The 21,170-nt window shown below is 41.9% G+C and overlaps 1 protein-coding gene across 8 annotated transcripts in view; it reads right to left on the reverse strand.

The window, feature by feature from the left end:
* The window catches only part of Celf2 (CUGBP Elav-like family member 2), a 497,862-nt gene that overhangs the window by 20,799 nt on the left and 455,893 nt on the right, over nucleotides 1-21,170 (reverse strand). The window lies entirely within an intron of this gene.

Raw genomic sequence — 21,170 nt, forward strand, 5'->3', positions numbered from 1 at the left:
AGATGGGGGAGTCAAATGGCAATTCGTGGCTTTCTTATCCGTACAGATTTGCCTAGTCTGGATATTTTATATCAACGAAATAATAAAATGGGATCTTTTATGATTAACTTCTTTCACTAAGCATAGTGTTTTCAAGGTTTGTCTCTGTGGTGACAATGTGCCAGTACCTCATTCACTTTTTGCTGCTGACTTACATTCATTATGTGAATAGCTTTATACCTTGTTCATCCATTCTTCAGTTGTGGACCTTTGGGTTGTTTCCACTTTTGAGCACTGTGAATAATGATGCTTGAATATTTGATTTCAACTTTTTATGTAGGCATGCATAGTTTTAATTCTCGAGTATATTAAGTATATCTAGGATTGGAAATGCTGGGTCATATGATAAACCTATTTTTAACATTTCGAGGAACTAATATTTTTCAAGGTGACTTTCCAAAATGTTTTTTTAAATACCCCCAAAATGGTTTCCCAAAGTGGTTTTCTAGAGTAACTTCCTTTTGCACTTATGATTTCTTCTCAAAATGAAAAGTGCCTTACATTTGTATGGGTTTACAGTCTGCTAACCTTTATCACAGACAGTGTTTTGCCTTATGGTGATGGAGGTCTGGCTAAACTTGATTCTGCTAAAAGAAGCACTTGGACTGGGTGTAGTGGCACACACCTGTAATCCCAGTGATATTCATGAGGCTAAGGCAAGAGGACTGTAAGTTTGAGGACAGCCTTAGCAACTTATTGAAACCCTGTTTCAAAGAAAAAAAGGACTGGGGATGTAGCTTAGTGGTAAAGTGCTTCTGGGTTCAATCCCCAGTATCAAGGGAGTTTTAGGGAAGCAGCACTTGGTCCATTTCTAGCTGTGAAATGCTGAGCATGTGGACTTCCTTTCCATCTAGCATCTAGGATAGCCCGAGTGTTTCTGCCCAGAAGGACTCACCCCTGTGCTGCCTTCAGAGACCACACAGCCCTGCTTTAAATGCACCTTGTTTGTGGTTCCTTTTGGATGAATCAAATCAGATTTAAAAAAAAAATGAATTCCCCCACCTTGTCAGATTTCATGAAAGGCACTGAGTTCTGACAACCTTACATTGTTATTATTTAAGAAAAAAATTTAAAGAAAATTTTATAAATCCAAGTCAATGTTTCTGGTCCTCTTATATTATGAAACTTTTCAAAAACAACAGCAAGAGACAATAAAACAAAATCCTTTAGATCCACATCCACGTTCTGCAATGCTCAAGAACCTATCTAACCCTCTTTGTAAGTGTATTTTAAGGTAAATTTTAGATCATACGTCACCTCACTGACATACTTCATATTGCAGTTCTAAAAATTATGGATTTTTTGTTTTAAAACCAAAAACTTGTGCATAACAAAATTAGTAATAATTCTTGGGCTTCAATATGAAGAAAGAATTTGGTGAGCTGAAAGACAGATTTGTGGAGATTTATACCTAAATGAGAAACAAAATATAGGTGATCAAATGATATGGAATAGATCTAATGTGTCTAGTTGAAGTTCCTGAGGGAAATAAAAGTAATGGGAAGAGTAATATCAGAAAAGTTAGCGACCAAGAACTTTCCAGAACTGGTACCCCCTCACCTCATCCACATATCCAAGGATCACAATGAATTCCAAGCAGAGAAAATAAAAACAAATCATGAATACACCATAATGAAAGATGCAGAACACCAAAGATGACAAAAATGGCTAGGCAAAACCAAAACAAAACAACCCTCAAAGGAACACAATTAGCCATCTAATACCTGGCATGTCACTATTAATAATGGGAAGCAGAGTGTAGTAGTATGCTGAGATAAATAAACCATCAACCTAGAATAGCTAAATAAATGTATTTCATCAACATTTACCTGTCAAATTCGTTCAGTGTTATTTAATATGCTTATATGTCCATTAAATTTCACATTTTGATGAGTTTCTCACTTCTGAAGTTTATCAATGTGTGGTTACGTTTCATAATCAATTGCTTTTTCATTTTCAAATTTTAAAAAATGGTATTAATTTTACTTCTTTTTCTGTTGCATGCTAATAATTCCTACCATCTGAGGTCTTGGTGGCTATGAATACGATGTCTTACTATGTCTGTTGCTTCTTACTCTCAGTCCATGGTTTACATGTGTGCTTTGTGGTGTTTTTATTCTGAGCTTAACTCTCTTAGAATATTATTTCTGGGAAGTCTTTGAGGCTTGGGTTGAAGACAGGCCCTTTTGAGCTTTACATTTGATTCTTAAAGGTCCTAGAGGAAAGGACAAGCTGGGGACCTCTTTAAATAGCCTGAGGATTTTTGGGACCACCCAGATAAAGCTGGGTTGCAACCTCATGCACTGTAATAATTCTCAGGGAGATACTCCCCTAGTTGTACTTGACACAGATTTTTCTTCTGTATCGTTTCCTAAAGGGGAATATTTCTTGTTTCTCTTCCACTAAAAGCTTGGCCTTTTTTTGGTGTTTCAGACGTGTAGAGGGATGGCCTCCCATTAGGTACTGCAGGTGGGCTCTGGACTTGTGTGTATTACTCAGGTAGCAGGAGCTTCTGAGAACTGTTGCTCAAGTTCCTGATTCATCAAACGTCCTTAAGAGGAAGGCATCTTCAATGTGCTATTCATTTCTCTGGGCTGCCTCTTTTACTTCTTATTGATATCTGTATATTCTACTAATTATTTTAGTTTTTGATGTGATTAAAAATATTCATAACAATAACTCATTATACATTTTAGTTTTCTTCAGTGGGAGGGTCTTCTGATGACCTAGTCCACCTGAACTGCTAGAAATACAAGTAGTCCCCATGTGCCATTTGATATGAGTCATATACATATAACAGTCCTTACCAGATTGCTGTGCCCATGAATAAAGCCTATCCCCAAAGCATACTTGGATTCTAAACCAGTAACAAAGACTTAGACAAATCCACACAGTTTTAAGTGACACAAGGGAAGCACTTCTAGAATGGCAGTATGAAGCTATCTAAGGCTCTTGTCCCCAGTGAAACAATCATAGCTGGTGAAATTTGTAAAATTAAACTATTTAAAAGACTCTGACAATTGTCCTAAGTGCATATACAAACATATAGAGATTTTTCTTAGGAAAACTTACCAAAGCTCAGTAAGAACAGAGAATTTGTGGCACTGGAACCATAACAGGCTCCCTTACCTGGTACCACTTCTCCCCTACCTCCCTGAAGCTCAGTAAAATGGAAGCTCTACTCTGGGCAAGTATGGTCAAGAAGACAGGTCAGGCCTTTTAAAGAGGTCCCCAATTTGTCCTTTCTCCTAGTATCTTTCAGAATCAATTATAAAGCATTACCCAAAGGGCCTATCTTCAACTTCCCAAAAATAATGTTCCAAGATAGTTAAGCTCATAATAAAAAAAATCACAAAACACAGCTCCAAATCTAGGGTTGTGGTTCTTCCAGGAAAGAGCAGACCCCTGGCATTTCTACCCCCCCACCCCTTTGCAGGAGCTGTTTTCCTCAACCAGTCTCTGCTAATAGGCAGAGTTCTGGCTCCATTCACCCTCACCACTCACTTATAGGCTGGAGGTTCTATTCTGTGAAAGGTAAGCCAAGAAGACGAAGTGTTACCACCCTGGGACAGCAACCCTCATACAGACCCGAGGAGTCATTCAGAGAAAAGAAGGCTGCTGTCCCTACAACAGCTCTGGAAGAGTGACACTCAGATTCTGTCTAGAGGGTGAGCTAGGCCTTAAGAACAGAGAGATCCACAGATCTTCTGGGGGGAGTGAATTCATTTGGAATAAAGTATAAGAAAGTTCAAGCCTAAGGTGCTCTTGGAAACAAAAATTTTGATGGTGAACAATCAAAAGGAGGCTGACAGCTTCATGACAGCAGAGCAGACCAGCTAAGAGGAGTTCCTGAGGTCAGAGCAAGACTCAGACCTAGCTCAAAGAGGACGTTTACAAAAGGGACTGGCTCTAATTAGATCAGACTGTGGGGACACTATATGCTACAAGGCCAAGCCAAATAGAGCAAGCAAGTAGCTGAGGCTAACAAATGGATGTGACAGCCAGAAATTCAACAAAGATCAGGCAAAGAGGCACTCACACAGCCGTTTGGAGGAAAGATCCATTTAAAAGGAAAAAGCAAAATGTCACTCAGCCCAAATCTGTGCCTACTGAGGAATGACGTCAGAGCCACACTTAGGGGATCAGATCTCACTGAACTAGTTTTGCTAAGTTGCTAAGCAAATAAGCAAACAAGAAGCCAGTCGGGGAGGGAGTGGAGTGAGTGAGGAAGATTAGTATCCAGAACTCCTATGAACCATTATCTAGAATGTCCAGTTGTTAACAAAAAATTATAGACCTGTAAAGAAACAAAGTGTGACCCCTGCAGAGGAAAAAAGTAGACAAAAGGAAGTGTGTTTGAGAGGGCCCAGATATTAGACACTGCAAAGACATGAAAGCAGACATTATAAACATTTTCAAAGAACTAAAGAAAATCAATACTTAAAGAATTAAAGAACATGGCAGTGTTTCATCATCAAATAATACTAACCAAAAGAGCAATTATTAAAAGAAAATGGAAATTCTAGAGCTGAAAAAAGAATTGAAATTAAAAAGTCACCACAGGGCTCAACAGTAAGTATGAAATGGCAGAAAAATGAGTGAACTTTTATATTTATAGATACTTTAAATTCTGAAGAATAGAGAGAAAAAGAAAAATGAACAAGCTCAGAAATATGGCATACCATTAAGCACACACATTCATACATATATTGCATATACTGAAAGGAGAGAGAAGAGACCAGATAAAACATTTGAAGAGGTAATGGCTTATAATTTTCCAAATTTGATGAAAAAAATCAACACATGCAAGAAAACCAACAAACTCCAAATAGGATAACTATATAGTAAAAATGCTGACATCTTTTACTATCTTGAAATAAGAGGAAAAAAGACTACTCATGTACAAGGGAATTCCAGAAGTTTCACTGCTCACTTCTCAGCATAAACAATGTCAACATACAGTTCAAAGTGCTGAAAAGTAAAGCAAAACAAAACAAAAACAACCCCCCCAAAAAACCCCACAAAACAAAACCCTAGCAATTAAAAATTATATCCAGCAAATGAAGGAGAAAGGAAGATGTTCCTAGATGGGGGGTAGGGGGATAAAATTCATTGCCAGTAGACCTGCCTTACAAGAAATAATGAAGGTCTTCAGGCTGAACACAAGTGATTACAGATTGTGATATAAATCCACACATTAAAAAACCTCCACCAATATAAGCAGTTATGTAATTATGAGAATATGATTGCAGTTTTCCTCGACAAATTAAAAATTTAGTTGACTAAAGCAACGTATATGATCATATTGGTTAGTGCATAGTACTGAAAATGCACATATTTGATAATAACAGCACACAGGAAGTGGGTGGGTGCCACTGTATTGGAGCAAGGAAATATACCACATGATAACTTCAGTCTGCAGGAAAAAATGAAGAGAACTAGAAATTGTAAATAAGGTTCCACAAGGACTCTGTAAATAAAATATGTACTTTCTCGCCATTCTTTTAGTTTATTCAAAAGACATAAGATTTTATAAATTAGTAAATATAGCACTATGTTATTTGTTTTTTCATATATAGAAACATAATATGTAAATAAACAGTAGCAGAATAAGGAAGGATGGAAAAGAATTACATAGGAGGAACATTTCTGTATCTTGCTGAAATTAATATAAACTGGAAGTAGATTTTGATATGTTCTATGTTAGAACCCCTAGAATAACCACTAAGGAAATAAATTTTAAGAACATTGAAAAAAATCATTAAATTAAAATTTTATGCTAGAAAATATTTAATTAATATAAAGTAAAACAATAAGGGAAGACTAGACCGACATGAACATAGAAGACAAGAAGTAAAATGGCAGGCATAAATTCAACCATATTAATTTTTTTTTGTACTGGGGATTTAACCTAGGGGTGCTTAACCACTTAGCTGCACCTCAAGCCCTTTTTATTTTTAATTTTGAGACAGGGTCTCATTATGTTGCTTAGGGTCTCACTAAATTGCTGAGGCTGACCTAGTAATCCTCCTGCCTCAGCCTCTTGAATTTCTTGGATTATAGGTGTACACTACTATGCTCAGCATAAGTTCAACCATATTCATAAAAGCAGTAATAAAAAAGCAGGTATTTTCTTAAAAGCATTTATCACATGACTGCATTTAACCGTAAATTCCAAAAATAAGATCCAACTATGGTGACTAAAGGAGACACACTTAAGAGTCAAAGATATAAACAGAAAATATACATGCTTCTCCACTTGTAATGGGATCATGTCCCAGTAATCCATCATGAATTTAAAATATCGTTAAGTCAGAAATGCACCTAACCCACCCAGCCTACCTACCCCTAGCTTGGCAGCATGGGAAAAAGCTGACTAAAACACACATAGAGAGGACCAGGGCTTCCCCTGGTGACCATGTGACTGGCCAGGAGCTGAGGCTCACTGCTACTGCCCAGCCTGTCAGAAAGTACTGTGCCATAAGGTGCTAGTCAGAAAAGGATCAAAATTCAAAATCTGAAGTACTTTTTCCACTGAATATAAACTACCTTCAAACCACTGTAAAGTGAAAAACCTAAGTGGAACTATCATAAGTCTGTTAAAGGATGGAAAACCACATGTCATACCAACCATAACCATATGGTGCTCGGAGGCCGTGCTAATATAAGACTGATACAGAGTTTTTGGCAGTTTTGGAGGAAAAGACCTGGTCAACTTCTTGCATTGCAAAGGAGCTTAATATGCTATCATGAAAACCTACATTTCATTAGGGCAAAGGAAAATCACAAGGAGTCTGTCCCGATGAAATGTAGCTAGTAAGTCGACTCCAGTGCAGGTGTGCAGTGACTGTCGGGAAATGCTTACTTATTCAGGTCTCTATTTTTCTTTTCTTTCATATCTAAGGGAAGGGAATGAAAAAGAACAGGCTGAGGAGATGAGATATTCCTCACACAGCCCAAAAAGAGGAAGAGGAACCAAACTGCCAACCAGAATGAGGTATGGAAGGGGGGACATTGAGGCGCCAGATTCTCTAAGAAGCTTGACAAGCTCCTGTTGTTGCAGACAGCCCTGAACTTGGCTGCCACTCACACCACTGAGGCAGAAGCAGGTGCCAAAGCATGAAGATCAATAGCTGAGAAAGGCCTGCTGCACACCTTCATCCAAGCGGCCTGTATGAAGGACCTGCCACTGTGCTGCTGCCTGGGCTGTCACTGAAATTGCTGGAGATACCAAATGCATGGTAGGGCTTTATTCTCCATGTCTGCAGCTTACTTTGTGCAGAGACCTCATTAGTCTTGAATCCTCTGCACTCTAATGTGGAAATAGTGACCCTGCTTCTGATCCACGGTGAGCAGTGGAAGCACCATGGAGGCCTGGCCATTGCTGAGAAGGGCAGGAAAAAGAGTCCAGCTTGGCACCACAGCTACTGAGAAATGAGCTGTAGCTCTACATAAATAACCCAACTACTTCCTTCCAGTGGAATCTTAAAACCAATCACTGGTGGTAAGGTTGTAAAGAGAGTGCTTGGACCCAAACTGTTCTTCCAAACCTCTGCTTCATTGCTTTTTTTCTGGGGGCAGGGGGTACCAGGGATTGAACTCAGGGGCACTCAACCACTGATCCTCATCCCCAGCCCTATTTTTTTTTTTTATTTTATTAGAGACAGGGTCTCGCTGAGTTGCTTAGCACATTGTCATTGCTGAGACTGGCTTTGAACTAGAGATCCTTCTGCCTCAGCCTCTCGAGCCACTGGGATTACAGGCATGCACCACTGCGCCCGGCATTTCATTGCTTTTTAATGGATGCTTAAAACAAAGCATCTAACTCAAAGTGTCATTGTGAGGGTTCAGTAAGGTGGTCTGTGTAAAGTTGGCACAGTATCTGGCACTCTTTGGAGATTGAGATCTTCACCGTTTACTGGAGACAGGACTATGTGGGATATGTTTCATACAACAATCAAGAGAATTTTCTTGACTTTTCAGTGCAAACATCTTCAGTTATTGATGACTTTATGACTCTTCATCACCTATACCTCCTAGCAAATCACAGTGAAGACCATGTACCAGGCTCTATGCCCCTCTTCCTATGATATCCACACCAGAAATCAGGAACCCACTGATGCTGTGTGCTGTTGCTCTCACCCAGAGAAATATAAAGCCTGGAAAGGAGACTTGACAGTGGCCCCCTGGCTAGCGCTTCATACAGAGGTGAGAGAAAGGAGCCGAATGACACCACAGCTGGTTGGGCTCACAGGTCATTGTTATGGTTTGGATGTGGGGTGTCCCCCAAGAATTCATGTGTGAGATAATGCAAGAATGTTCAGAGGTGAAATGATTAAATTATGAGAGCTGTAACCTGATCAGTGGATTAATCCACTTGAATGGATTAACTAGATGATAACTGTAGGCAGGTGGAATGTGGCTGAAGGAGGTGGGTCACTGGGGGCATTCCTTTGGGTTTTTTTTTTTTTGTCCCTGGTGAGCAGATTCCTAGTTGCCATGTACTGAGCTGCTTTCCTCCACCACACCCTTCTGCCATGATGTTCTGCCTCGCCTCAGGCACAGAGCTATGGAGTTGGCCAACCGTGGACTAAATCTCTAAAACCTTGAGCCAAAATAAACTTCCTCCTCTAAGTTGTTCTTGTCAGATGTTTTGGTCATAGTGACTCAAAGCTGACTAAAACACACATGGATGACTTCTGAGGTCCTTCAGATCTATAATGTAGTTTTGAAGAAGAGGGTGTGAAAGTGGTACTCTGCCTCTTATGTGGACAATTCACAGGTGTAATGGTGAACAGCAAGTTGGAGAGAACTTCTTAAAGAGACACGTAGCTCACAAGCACCGAGCAGGCCTGGTTTTTTGGGCTATGGGAGAAGTGGAGGCTTAGAAATGTTGCAGACCAATTTTGTTACTGATAATAAACAACACATGAATTTGAGGTCTGTTTATGTCTTTGTTTCCTATTTATTTGAAAACCCAGGAAGACTGGCTATACTAATAGTTCTGAACATATCTTCTCACCTCTTACGTGATTCTTGGAAGACCCGGTAGAAAAATGAAGAGAAGGTGAGTAACAGGACAGAGAAAAATTAAAACTGAGACTAAGAAAGTAACTAGATGTAGTGGCTTAAAACAAAAAGGTTCCCTGTGCTCTACATTACTGGACTTTGAAAATTCACCTTAACTTGAGCCTCACATGGAAAAAGATCTCTCAACTGCTCATCTAATTACTTTTAAGAACCTTCTGAATTTTAATAAGCTGTTTAAGCCAAAAGAAAAACTCAAAGTTATCATGTAATTTTTAAGTATTTGGTTGAGATTGCTTAAGAGTTCAACAGATGCATGATAGAGAAAAGATCCTAGCTAAATAGACAGGGACAAATTAAAGACCACCAACACTCGAACTTTCTTATTCCAGTGTTGGCACACTGGCAAGAGGCTGTCTTGAGTAACTGCATTCTGCCCACCTAAAACTGCCTTCAGTCTCCACTGAGAGCTGCATCTTTTATTTTCTCACTGAAATTTTACAAAATGCTCAAGGAGCCTTTCAGAAGGTGGTACAGAAATGGTGGATCATAATCATTCAGAATGCCTCTGTCAGTAGAATGTCACTCCCTCCCCACAAGGGTTTGCAGAAGCAAGCTCAGAGGATGCAGTGGGGGCAGCACCTGTTCACGCTTGCAGGGATCATCTGCCATCTGTTGCATTTGTCACCTGCTTTACCGCTGGTTAAAACCTCTCTAACGGCCCAGAGATGTCGTGAGCAACAGGCTAACCAGGAAAGGAAATGCACATGCAGCGACTGAAAGCCAGGCCTTCACTAGCAGATAGAGCCTGCGCTCTTTTGAGAAAATCGTGGGGGTGTCAGAGCATGTATGGAGCGAGGTGGGCAAGAGAGGTTGGTGGTGAGGCCATGCCTACTCTGAGCTGGTCACAGAATTTCTTTGCTCATCTGACCGGGTTAGTTCATTGTTGGAAAAACAACAAGTGATCCCCAAAATCAATCCCAACTGAGAGGACAGGATGGGTTCTTTCTCCTTAGCTGTGGTCTGTCTTGGGTGAATAATAAATTTATAAATAATAATAAAATAATAAATAATTCTTTCATCCAGAAGAGTTTCTTGGCCCAGGTCAAAACTGTAGGTCACAGTATGGGTGCCTATGTCATTTGGCCCCTTCCTACACAGGGTTCTTAAAAAAAAAAAAAAAAAAAAAAAGGAAAACAGTGCTAGGAGATCACCAGGAATAACTACTGTCCAATATCTTAAAATAGCTGAGTGCTGGACCTATCCAGGTAAGTGCAGCTCCTGGTTTCTTTTCCCTAATCCCTCTCAATAATAATCGTATGTTTGTCAGATATAGTCTTTCATTGCACGTGGGATCTTCCCAGGCAGCCTGAGAACTAGACAGGAATCCTTTCCTCCATACCCAAGATTCAGAATGCTCAATGGACTGGCGAAGTGCATATGTGAGGGACTCAGATGGAAGCCAGCACTGTAGCTGTGTGCACAAGGCCTGCATGGGGAGACCATACGGCTTCTGCAATTTAGATGTAAGAGAGTTGTGGTGCAGATTTTCCTAAAGCAGCCCAGATAATAGTCACAACTGATCTTACCTTATAGAAAGTTTCATTTGGGGTTAGAAGGATGCTCAGTGGTAAAGTATGTGCTTTGCATACACAAGGCTCTGGGTTCCATCCCCAGTACCAAAAAACAACAACAATAAAAAGGGAATATGTCAAGTCACGTGGTTAAGAAGAATTAAAATGGTAGATGGAATTAAAGTTGCACATCAGCGGATCCTGAGATGGGAATATTATCTGGGTTTGTCCATGTGGATTCACATGAGTGGAAGAGGATTTGGAAGAAAAAATCCACAGAGATGGCAGCATGAGAAGGACTTGGCCCAACATTGCTAGCTCTGAAGATGGAAGGAGGATCCAGGAACCAAGTCAAGTTGGTGGCCTGTAGAAGTTGCAGAAGGCAAGAAAAATGGGTTCTCCTCTAGCACTTCCACAAGGGATGCTGCCCACTGACACTCTGAACAAACCCAGTAACTCTGCTGGATCTCTGATGGACAGAACAGTAAGATAACAGAAATGTGTGTTATTTGAAGCAACTAGGTTTATGGTCACTGGTCACAGCAGCAACAGAAAACTATATGTTCTCCAGTTCACTCCAAGAACAAAGCTACCGTCTTTTGACTGGTTAACATGTGCTAGCTATTATTCTAAGCACTGTACACATATCATCCCATTTAGTTATCCATAATCATCCTGTGAGGTAGAGCAAGTCATGGAAGGTCACACCACTGTAAGAGGCAGAGCCAGGATTTAAACACAGCCAATTGGCTCTAGAGAGCGGACACCATGCTGATATTGAACTGAACATCCTACTTACCTCCCGGATCAATCTTGTGGCTACTGCAGAGATTGATTTATAGAAGCTGTGAACTTGAAGTCATCCACATCCACCTTTGATTATTTGGCTCTGTTGCTTCCAATCTGTAAGACCTCTGGCAATCTGCCCAATATAGCTGATGCTCAGAATTAATCAGAGTGGGAGCAACATGACCTACCTCAGAATGGATATGAGAATAGAATGAGGTGGCACTTACAGAGAAATAGTTGGTGACAGAGAAACATTTAGTGAGTCTATCCAAATGGGGAGGTCTGGTCGTCTGTTCTCCAAGGAGAAGTGGTTTTTCCCCTTATTTCACAACACCTGAAGATGCAACCCCCCGCCCCTGCTCCCCCAGAGGCAACTACATGACAAATTCTGCAGCTTTTATTATTACTCTGGCCAACCGGAAAGCTGTGTGGGCACAGAGTCTCAAAAGCATCCAGAGGAGGGTGACAAGACATGAAAGTCAAGTTGAATGAGAGACCGTTGATAAAAAAGGTAAGCTTTAGCCCAGAAAGAAGACCAAGGGAAGGACCAGTCTTGACATCAAAAAGATTCTTTGTAGCTCAAGAGACCAAAACTGGGATCAGCAAGGGAAGTTTTTAAAGAGGGAGATTTCAGGTCAATATAAAGGAGAACTGTCTGGGAAGCGGCGGCTTCTCAAGGGAGCCAAGCCGCCTCAGGGGAGCCTTGTTCCTGTTTGTGGAAACCAGAAGGCAGAGGCCCTGGAGAGTCAGACATCAAGGGGTTTCTGCAGACCCCTGGCTAAGCCTGGTGGCCTCGGAGGGCCCATCAACCTACTTTTGAAAAGCTTATTGTCTTTACTAGTGCCAACCATGATGGCTGGTTCTGGTAGGGACATGAGGACTCCAGGAGGGCAGAACATTGTGAGGGGCCTTTCTTCACCTCCCACAGCGAAACTGGGAAACGTGAACACCCAGCTCTATCAGACTGAGGAACAAGGAAGCTACCTAAGTACAAGCCCCATCATCCACCTCAGTAGCTCCTAATCTTCTGTCCTGGGGGCAACCATCCAGCACCTGCCACGCTGAGCACACCCAACTTAAATCCTAAGACCAAGCCATGGAGAAAAATGACCATGACAAAGAAGGCAGACTGGTGTCAACTCCCTCCAAGCCATGGCCAAGGGCTGCTGAGATAACTCTGATGACCGTTTGGTCAGAACTGTTGCCACCTTGGGTCAGGTGCCACACTACTTCTGGGGACACTGTGACCACATATGAATTCCACCGTGAAAGGTCATTTTTTTCTCCTTCGGATTTAGTGGAGGCCCTCCTGGACTTCCTGGGCTTACCAAGACCTGCTGAGCTGAATCCCTGGTTGTGGGGCTGAGGAATCTGACTTCACCAAGCCCTCTGCTTCTTTTCCACACTCTTGTTTGAGAACCACTGGTCTCAGGACGTCTGGTACAGTTCTATCAATTTCCCTTAGGGCAAGGTGTAAAATTTAGCTGGAGGCATGAGAAAGTGAAAGATTATGGAGAGGTAAAGTTTGACTTGTGACAGGAAAGGAGGATAGTTATAGGAGGCAGGTAAAACACAATGTAAGAATAAGAAATTATAGTTCTATTCTACATATTAAACAAACAAACAAAAACCCAAGGAGCAGGATTGTTGCCTTTTTTATTCCCTAGAACCTGCAAGAGTCATTGATACACTGGAGGCACTAACTAGGCATTTGCTGAGTGAATGAGTGGAAGGAGATTCTATTGCAGGCCGAGGGAGGTAGATGGGCCCCCTTATCTAGCATGTTCAGGCTGAGGCCACTTTGACCAGGCAAGGGCTCCTAACTATATAGCTGAGGCTGGGATCAGCACAAGACTTATCCTCTCTGCTGTCACGCCACAGAAAATGCACATATTATTAAAAATATACCCGATGAAGCCAGCTGCTGCCTTGGTGACTCCTGAACAAGGCTGGAAACACCCTTCCTTCCTCAGATGTAACTCTTAAGCAGGAGTGACTGGATGTCTACTTTTGGCTCCCAAGTATCTACTCCTATGCAGAGGCAGAGCCTGACCCCACCTTCTCTATCACTTGCACTGTGATCAGGAACTGATGGAATAAACCTACATTTGTCTCATCTGTGAGGAGGCTGGGTGAGGAACTGGGTTCCTAATAATGGGTGAGGCTGGCTGTTGGCACGTACAGCAACTGGCTATCCCTTCACTCTCTGAAGAGTCAGGTCCACAACAAAAGGCAGAACAACTGGCCATCAGGGGACTGTCAACCTCACCTTTAAAACCACCTCCTTACTTCTAACCTTTTCCTACAAAAAGAAATCCCCCTGTCCTTTATCCACATATTTGCAGGTCATGCCTAGCGTTAAGTCTATCCCAGAAAGGACCTTGCTTTCTAGGGACAAAATAAGTTAATTTTCTCATCCTAACTTTCCTCCCCTCTTTCCCCAGACAGCAAGAGATTTTTCTTTGAAGCTGCACAAAACAACATTAACAGAAGACAGCAAGAATGTGCCTTCAGTGCATTCATTAACCACTTCCCACAGAATAATTAGATAGTGAGAGCACAGTGGCTTTGTGGTCGAGGAAATAAAATAACTGTAAACACAGAGAAAATTGCCTGTATCCACCAAACATACTCAGGACACAGGAGCCTGCGGTTGCTGTTTTGCCTCAGATGAGCTTGGAATCTGTATTCCAACAGTGCAGGAAGATTGTAAGGAGGTAGAATAATTATGCAATGACAGGGCACTATCATTATTAACTAATCACAACCCTAGGGCATTAACAAAATGCAGAGTGTCTCTTCTCCCATGGGGCCTAATTATTCTACAATAACCACACCTCTCATTTTAGTTTATTCCCTAAAAGACTTTTTATGGGGAGGGAGAAGGGGAGTGGTGTCAGAAAGTACGGACAAAGGTTCTGAGTGTGTTGATCTCACTCTTCAACAGTCTAATAGAATATTACATCTTACCCCATAAACATCTGCACCACTATTGTTTTCAATTCCCACTTCCAATTCACAAGGAAAGTGGTAAGGAACTTGCTTGGTGTGACATTGGCCCTGATGGAGCATTACTAGTGTCCAGAATATTGGTGAGAGGAAAATTCAGGGTCCAGAGGACTAGATTTGACTTGGAATTACTTTTGAGGCTTTTTAGTCCACGATAGCAGGGATATTTTGAAAAGTGAGAAACTGATATGGATAATATATTTTTTAATGTCCAGAATAGTTGTACTGTTTTCTTTACTTCCAAATGCTTGTTGGAACTCTTTCTAGTTAGTGTTTTGGAGAAAGAAATCTACTTCATTAGCTGCCTATAAACTGGGGCACGTTCTGTACCTGGCCTTTTTCTCAGTCCCATGAAGACATACTTAAGAAAAAAAAAAAGTATTATTGGGCGCCACAAGTTTCACAGAGTCAGTTTATGTATACCTGGGTCTAGGAAGACTGAAGCAAAGGAAAGAAAATTGAATCTGTTTTTTACTTCTGACGTTTTGCTTATGATTTAGCAAAATAAGAGTGAATAAAAGTGTACCCTTCTCTTTAGCTGGCCCAGGTGTTTATTTTTACAGATGTTATGGATACAGATTGAAAAAAAATGTTGATCTCTTCACAAGGTTAGAATATGTAAATAGAAAAGTCCAGAAATGCAATTCTAGTTTATTAGGGATTCATGCTCTGGAATGTTTCATGGCATAGTGGAAATGACTACCATCTCACCTACTGATAATGACCTGTACTCTGGACAAACCATTTACCCCTGTAGACCTGTTTTTCTGGTCTGGTTCTGGACAGATTATTTTGAAGATCCTTTGTCCCTATAAAATCTGGGAATGCAATTAGGCTCTGGCCTCTGCAGAGAAGGCATGAGGAAAGCAGGCCCATGTCATCGGCTTACATGCCTGAAGCCTAGCCTTCCCTAGGGTGAAGGGAAGGCTTTCCAGAAGGCAGATTTTCCTCTGCATAGAAGGATTCCAAGGTTGGCCAAGGGCAAGAGGTCATCCTGCCAGGCTTGGATTTGGAAGGCCAGGCTGCGGGCTCCTGAGCTTCCACACATACTTTGCCTGAGCTGTGATCCTACCAGTGGCCAGCAGAGAGCACACATGGTGTGGCTCTCAGGGGCCTCGGCACCTGGCCCTGATGCTGAAATGTTGCCTGCCATGGCCATCTCACTCTGCTTGATCCAGTAGTCTCGTCTCTAATAAGGAGGGACACTGGTCCTCTGAGTCACATTTGAGGCACTGGAAGGTTCACTGCCACCTTGTGCAGCCAAGCCATCCTCTCCCTGCATTTACACCCTGCCATGTTTGGAGGGGTGGGAGCTGTGTGTTCTCCAAAGGCAAGAGATTCAGAGAAAAACAGCTTTGTGTTTTAACCTAGTCTACAGATCTCCAGAGAAGCAGTGTTTAGTTAATCTTACTAAAATAATGAAATTTTTCCCATGATACTTTAATATTGTCTCTTAGAAAAAAGCAACTGCAGACACTTACGTGTGTATGTATAAATATATAAATTCACATAAATATATATTATATATAAACGTTAATATATCAAGAAGGAAAGTGAAACTAAGCAATTCCATCTCACAACTCAGAAAATTAAATGTGATTCCTCTGTTACATTCTGTAGATGAACTCTCTAAGGCTTCCACCCTGGGTGTGAACCTTGCTTGTTTCTAGAGGGAGGTATTTAGATTCAGAACCTCTATCTGATGTGAGCGCCCTTCTGTCTTCATTTCCTGGCATCTCCCCAGGCCTGCTGACTTCTTCCCATCCGCTCAGAAGCTCAGGTGTTCTTTTTTCTTTTTTTTTTAAATGATTAATAGAAGATTTATTTAGTTGAGAATACACAGTCACCATTGCCAGACTTAGTATGAGATATTAATGTTGGGTCTAATTTTTCTGGGTGAGTCTTTTCAGACATACTCTCCATCAGCTCCTGAGAGTGGGTCTGAAACTGGGGTAGATGTTTGCTGATCTTTTAGGTCCCACCAGTCAAAGTAGGATCTTCAATGAGCCAGTGGTGGCTGGGGTCACTGTACCACAGCAGGTACTTCCATTTAAGCCAGGGTCTTTTTCCGCTTGCCCTGCTGGGTCTTGGAGATAAGTCATATTTGGCTGGGTGGGCAGCAGGGATATAGGGGCCAAGTGTGACAATTTATACTTTGAAAGCAATATCTGGGCCACCTGCTGCACAGCTGCACTTGGATTTCCCCCTTTGTGAGGTTACATTCCATTTAGTCGGTGTTTCTTTGGGGTTCTGCACATCAGCTCACCTTCTATGCTGATGCGAGGGAGAGAGAGAGACAAGGCCAGGTGCTGCAGTTGGGGGTCCTCCCATGTGAGCTCTCTGGCCCCCAGTGCTGCCCTTCCCCTGCACTGTTCCCCTCCCTGTGGGAGGAGGCATGCAAGCAGGCTTGCTTCCATCTCTCCAACCTGCATTCTCAGCCTTCAGTTCTCACCTCTTACTGGCCTCTTTATTCTGGCTTTTTTTTTTTTAAGCCTAAAAATATGTTTATGCTTTCTCCGAAACTGTCTCCTTCTTAGTAATCCTACTGTTTCAACACTTTAAAAATCACGAAATTTCATGAAAATGACCTCTATAATTCCTACCTCCAGTCCTGTGTCCCTTCCCTCACTGCCTGCAGAGCTGAGACATCTGCTCTACCTCTTCAGTGGAATGGCCACTGGAGAACGAAGCAACCAGCTCAATACTAACTTCACATGACTCTTCTCTACCCTTGCCTTCTCCAGCCCCTTCCTCTGTGGCTTTGCTGACACTGTTACCCAGAAAGCTCCCTTCCACCTCCTGGTCTGACTGTGTGTCCTACTAGTATTAAATAGCAGCCAAGGGCTCACACATCCAGTCCCCTTCTCTGCCTTGTGGATGATTCTAGCACAGTGACCTAAAGCTTACATTAGCCCGCCTTGCCTCTGCAGTTAGTTGAGTCTCAGTCCACCCTTCCAGCTGGTGTCTCTGGGAAACTTGCAGGTCAGACTTCTGACTGCTGTTGGGTGTATGTCAGTGAATGGCCTGTCCGTGTGGTGTGGGCTTCAGCTCAGCACATGCCAAGCAAATCATCTTCTATTACAAATGCTTCCTTCTCCCTCCTCCTTTCCCCACTAGTGAAAACACTATTCCATGGTCACCACACTGAATATGGTATGGTTTTCCTTAACTTCTTCCCGCACATTTAATCAGTAGATAAGTCTAGTCACTGACATTCTTAGGGTCAAAATCCTTAAATGGCTCTTCATTACCTATAAAATAAAACCCCAGCTTCTCAGCCTTGGCTTTTCAGGTCCTCTGTGTTATTACTTTCCAAATATCTCAAGCTTGTGAAAACTGAGATGAATTTCCATTTATGGATTAAGTTCTGTTTCTGCATGTTGATGTTTGAGATCTTTTCCCCCTTCCATTCCATTTCTACCTATAAAATCCTACCAATTCTTAAAATTTTGGCTCAATCGTCAACTCACTTATTAAAATTCCTCCCATTTCCTCAAGACAGACTCTTTCCTGTGACTGACACTGTGCCCCTCATCTTTGTGATGACTGCTGTCCAACTAGATTTTACATGTTGGTGCATTTTGCTTACTTTTGTATGTGGCCATTATATAGAGTTGATAGCAGTTCCTGGACTAAAACACAAAGAAACTAACAATTTCTATTTTACTGCTTAAAATTTTTCACAAATCCTTATATTATAACTTCTGAGAAGTTGTGACTAGAATCAAGTTTTGTTTTTTCTCCTAATACAAACACGATTAAGCAATTACTTTTCGCTAGTGCCAGTTGCCTGCCGTGCTTCTCCAAGTGGTTTTATCAGGCAGCAACATAGATAATTTAGTGGGAATGAAAATCTCAATAATCGGTTGTGGACAGAAAACATACCACTGAGCTCATACAAACGTCACAAGGGGATTGTCATGCATCTGCTACACAATGGGTGGCTGTGCAAAGTGATACTTAAAAAAATGAATCACTGCCACTATCAAAGCAGAGTCCAGTGCCACTAGAAGCAAAAAGAAAACATAAAGAATGAGAGTCCGTGTCTGTAAATATTACAAAGCCCATTCAAAACAAAGAGCGATGTGCTAAGTGAGTGACAGCCCTGAGAATGCATGACAGGATCTGTCCACCCACAGGATGGGAGGACCTGGCAGGCAGAGCCTGGGGAGAGGCGGAACCTGCCGGCATCAATCTGGGTGTGGGCTTTGTGGTGAAATATAAAACACTGTCCTTTCAGCTGTGCAGCTTTATTAAGCTTTAAATTAGTTCAGGACTATTAAGTGACTCTAGTCTGCTCTAGGTCAGGGGCATCTCATAGACTGTGGGCCGCAGATCCACTGTGCGAAAGTCACTGTGATGGCAGAAGCAAGGACCCTCTGGCACAGGAGGATACTGTAATGAATTAGAGAATTAGCCGTGCTTCTGACTATTTGACTTATAGTTTTCTTGATGACAAGTGAAATTTAAAGGTAATTCCACATCAGAATTCACAGCCCTGGGAGGAAGCTTTAAAACTCCCCTGGTTGGGAAGGTACTGGACGCTTTAAACCTCCTTAGCAGCAGATGACCAATGGCAAAGAAATGACCATTTACTAGAAAGACACATTCTCAACTATTTGTTTAAAAAAGATCTCTGCTGGAGTGGTGTTGCATGCCTGAAATCCTTCATATGATTTGGAAGGCCAAGGCAGGAGGATCGTGAGTTCAAGGTCAGCCTCAGCAACTTAATGAGGCTCTATGCAACTTCTTGAGATCCTTTCTCAACATTAAAAAATAAAAAGGGGTGGGTATGTAGCTCAGTGATAAAGTGCCCCTGGGTTCAATTCCCGGTATGAATGAATGAATGAATGAATGAATGAATAAATAAATAAAAAGAACTCTGAGTTAAATGTTTAAAAACTTGGTTTTCATGTAATGCTTCTATTGAGAAGCCATAGAACAGAAAGGCCAAGTGAAACTCTCTATGGCAAACCTGCTCACTTCCTGGGTCTATCCCCTGACAAATCTGCTCTAAGGGGAGATGTTACTCAGAGCACTTTGTTGCTTTAAATGCACAGAAAAAACATAGAATGTAAACAAGAGGAATAAAGAAGAAGGTTCTTTCTCCTCCTTACCTCTGTCCAATTCACAAAATTTGACAGAGGCAGGAGAAAGACTGGTTAAGAAAAGGTTTTTTAAGGGTACAGATAGTCTAGTTTATACTTAAAGGTTATTCAAATTATTTCATTGATTCAACTGCACAAATAAATATCTCACTTTATTAACTGGTTTGCTTCTTCTCAACTGAAAACTTAGAAAGGTAACTAATGAAGGGGAAACTGCTCACTTTGAGACTGACTGATTTTCCCTGAAAACAAGCAGTGACAAAAGATGGGTATAAGGAGACAAAGGGGCGGGAGAGACTCGGGGATTCTTCACAGAAATAACTGGTTCCTGAATTAATAAAGTGCCTTATATTTCATAAGTACAGTACGAATCAAGGTACCCTGAGAGGCCAAGTGGGGTCTTGCTGCACCTAACCTGTGTGGGAATGCCAGGGCTCTGCAGAGTTAGCCATGCGCAGGAAGTTAAGGGTGCTGGCGGAGGAGGAGCTGTTGTGTCATCTTTCAAAATCCCCCGTTAGAGTAGGTGGTTCTTTTGAAAATGAAGTGCCTTTGATACAGGATGCTTTCTTATTCTATATGCTGACATCAGAACATTTTGAAAGCCACTCTGTGAGATTGTTAATAAAAAAAATGCTTCATATGACTTTGTTCTAATGTAAGTTAGCATTCATTCATTCTTCAGAAGCCTGTCAGAACTGAATATTCACATAGAAGTTGTGGCTGTTTGGATTCCTCAGGAACTTGATCATGGAGTCGGGTGTGCTGGTGCATGTCTGCAATCCACGTGACTTGAGGACTGAGACAGGAGGATCAAATGTTTGAGGCCAGCCTGGGCAACTTTGCAAGACCCTATCTCAAAAGGGCTAGGGGTGTGGCTCAGTGATAGAGCACTTGTCTAACTTGTGTGAGGACGTGGGTTGTGAGGTGGGTTTACTGACTCTGTCAACATCACTGTGATGGTCTCAGATGCCTCCTTAAGGGTGCACTGTACTAGAATGAATGGCTCTCCCAACTCCATTCTTAGACTGTTTTCACTTGGCTATTCCACTGAGCTGTTAATAATAATACCACCACCCTTGCAGGCCTGTATGTGATGTGTTGCTCCAAAAGCAGTGGGGATTACAAATAAGCCACAAACTGTGGATACTGTAAACAAAGCTCACTTTCTAGAGGGCAAGGGAGGAGACATGCGTCCAGTGGCTATTGTGCAAAGCTACAGGATGAGTATTTTGGTGAAGGTGTGGTGTGCAGAGCACACTGGCAGCGTAGGAGCATGGATGTGGTTCATAGGTCACCTACTCCTGCCGATACTTCCCTCTATCCTCCACCCTCAAAAAGCTCCTAAGGGAGCTTCTTAGAGTGTGTATCAAAAGTACCAGCTTTAGACCTGTACCTAATCTTCCCAAGAACGAGCACTAACATCATCTAATGATGTGGGAGGTTTCACAGAAGAAAGGGGAGAGAAGGCATCTAGGTATAGGAATCCACCAGCATGAAGGTGGGAATGAGGCAGCACTGGAGTGTGACCGCTCCAGGCAGGCCGTGCAGTTCTGATGTGGAGAGTGAGCAGATGAGACAGGACAGGGTCACCCTGCTCAGGAGTGTCTTTTCCCCTGGTCCAGAC

Source organism: Urocitellus parryii, chromosome 9 (assembly GCF_045843805.1).
Source record: "Urocitellus parryii isolate mUroPar1 chromosome 9, mUroPar1.hap1, whole genome shotgun sequence".
In the NCBI taxonomy this organism is placed as follows: Eukaryota; Metazoa; Chordata; class Mammalia; order Rodentia; family Sciuridae; genus Urocitellus; species Urocitellus parryii.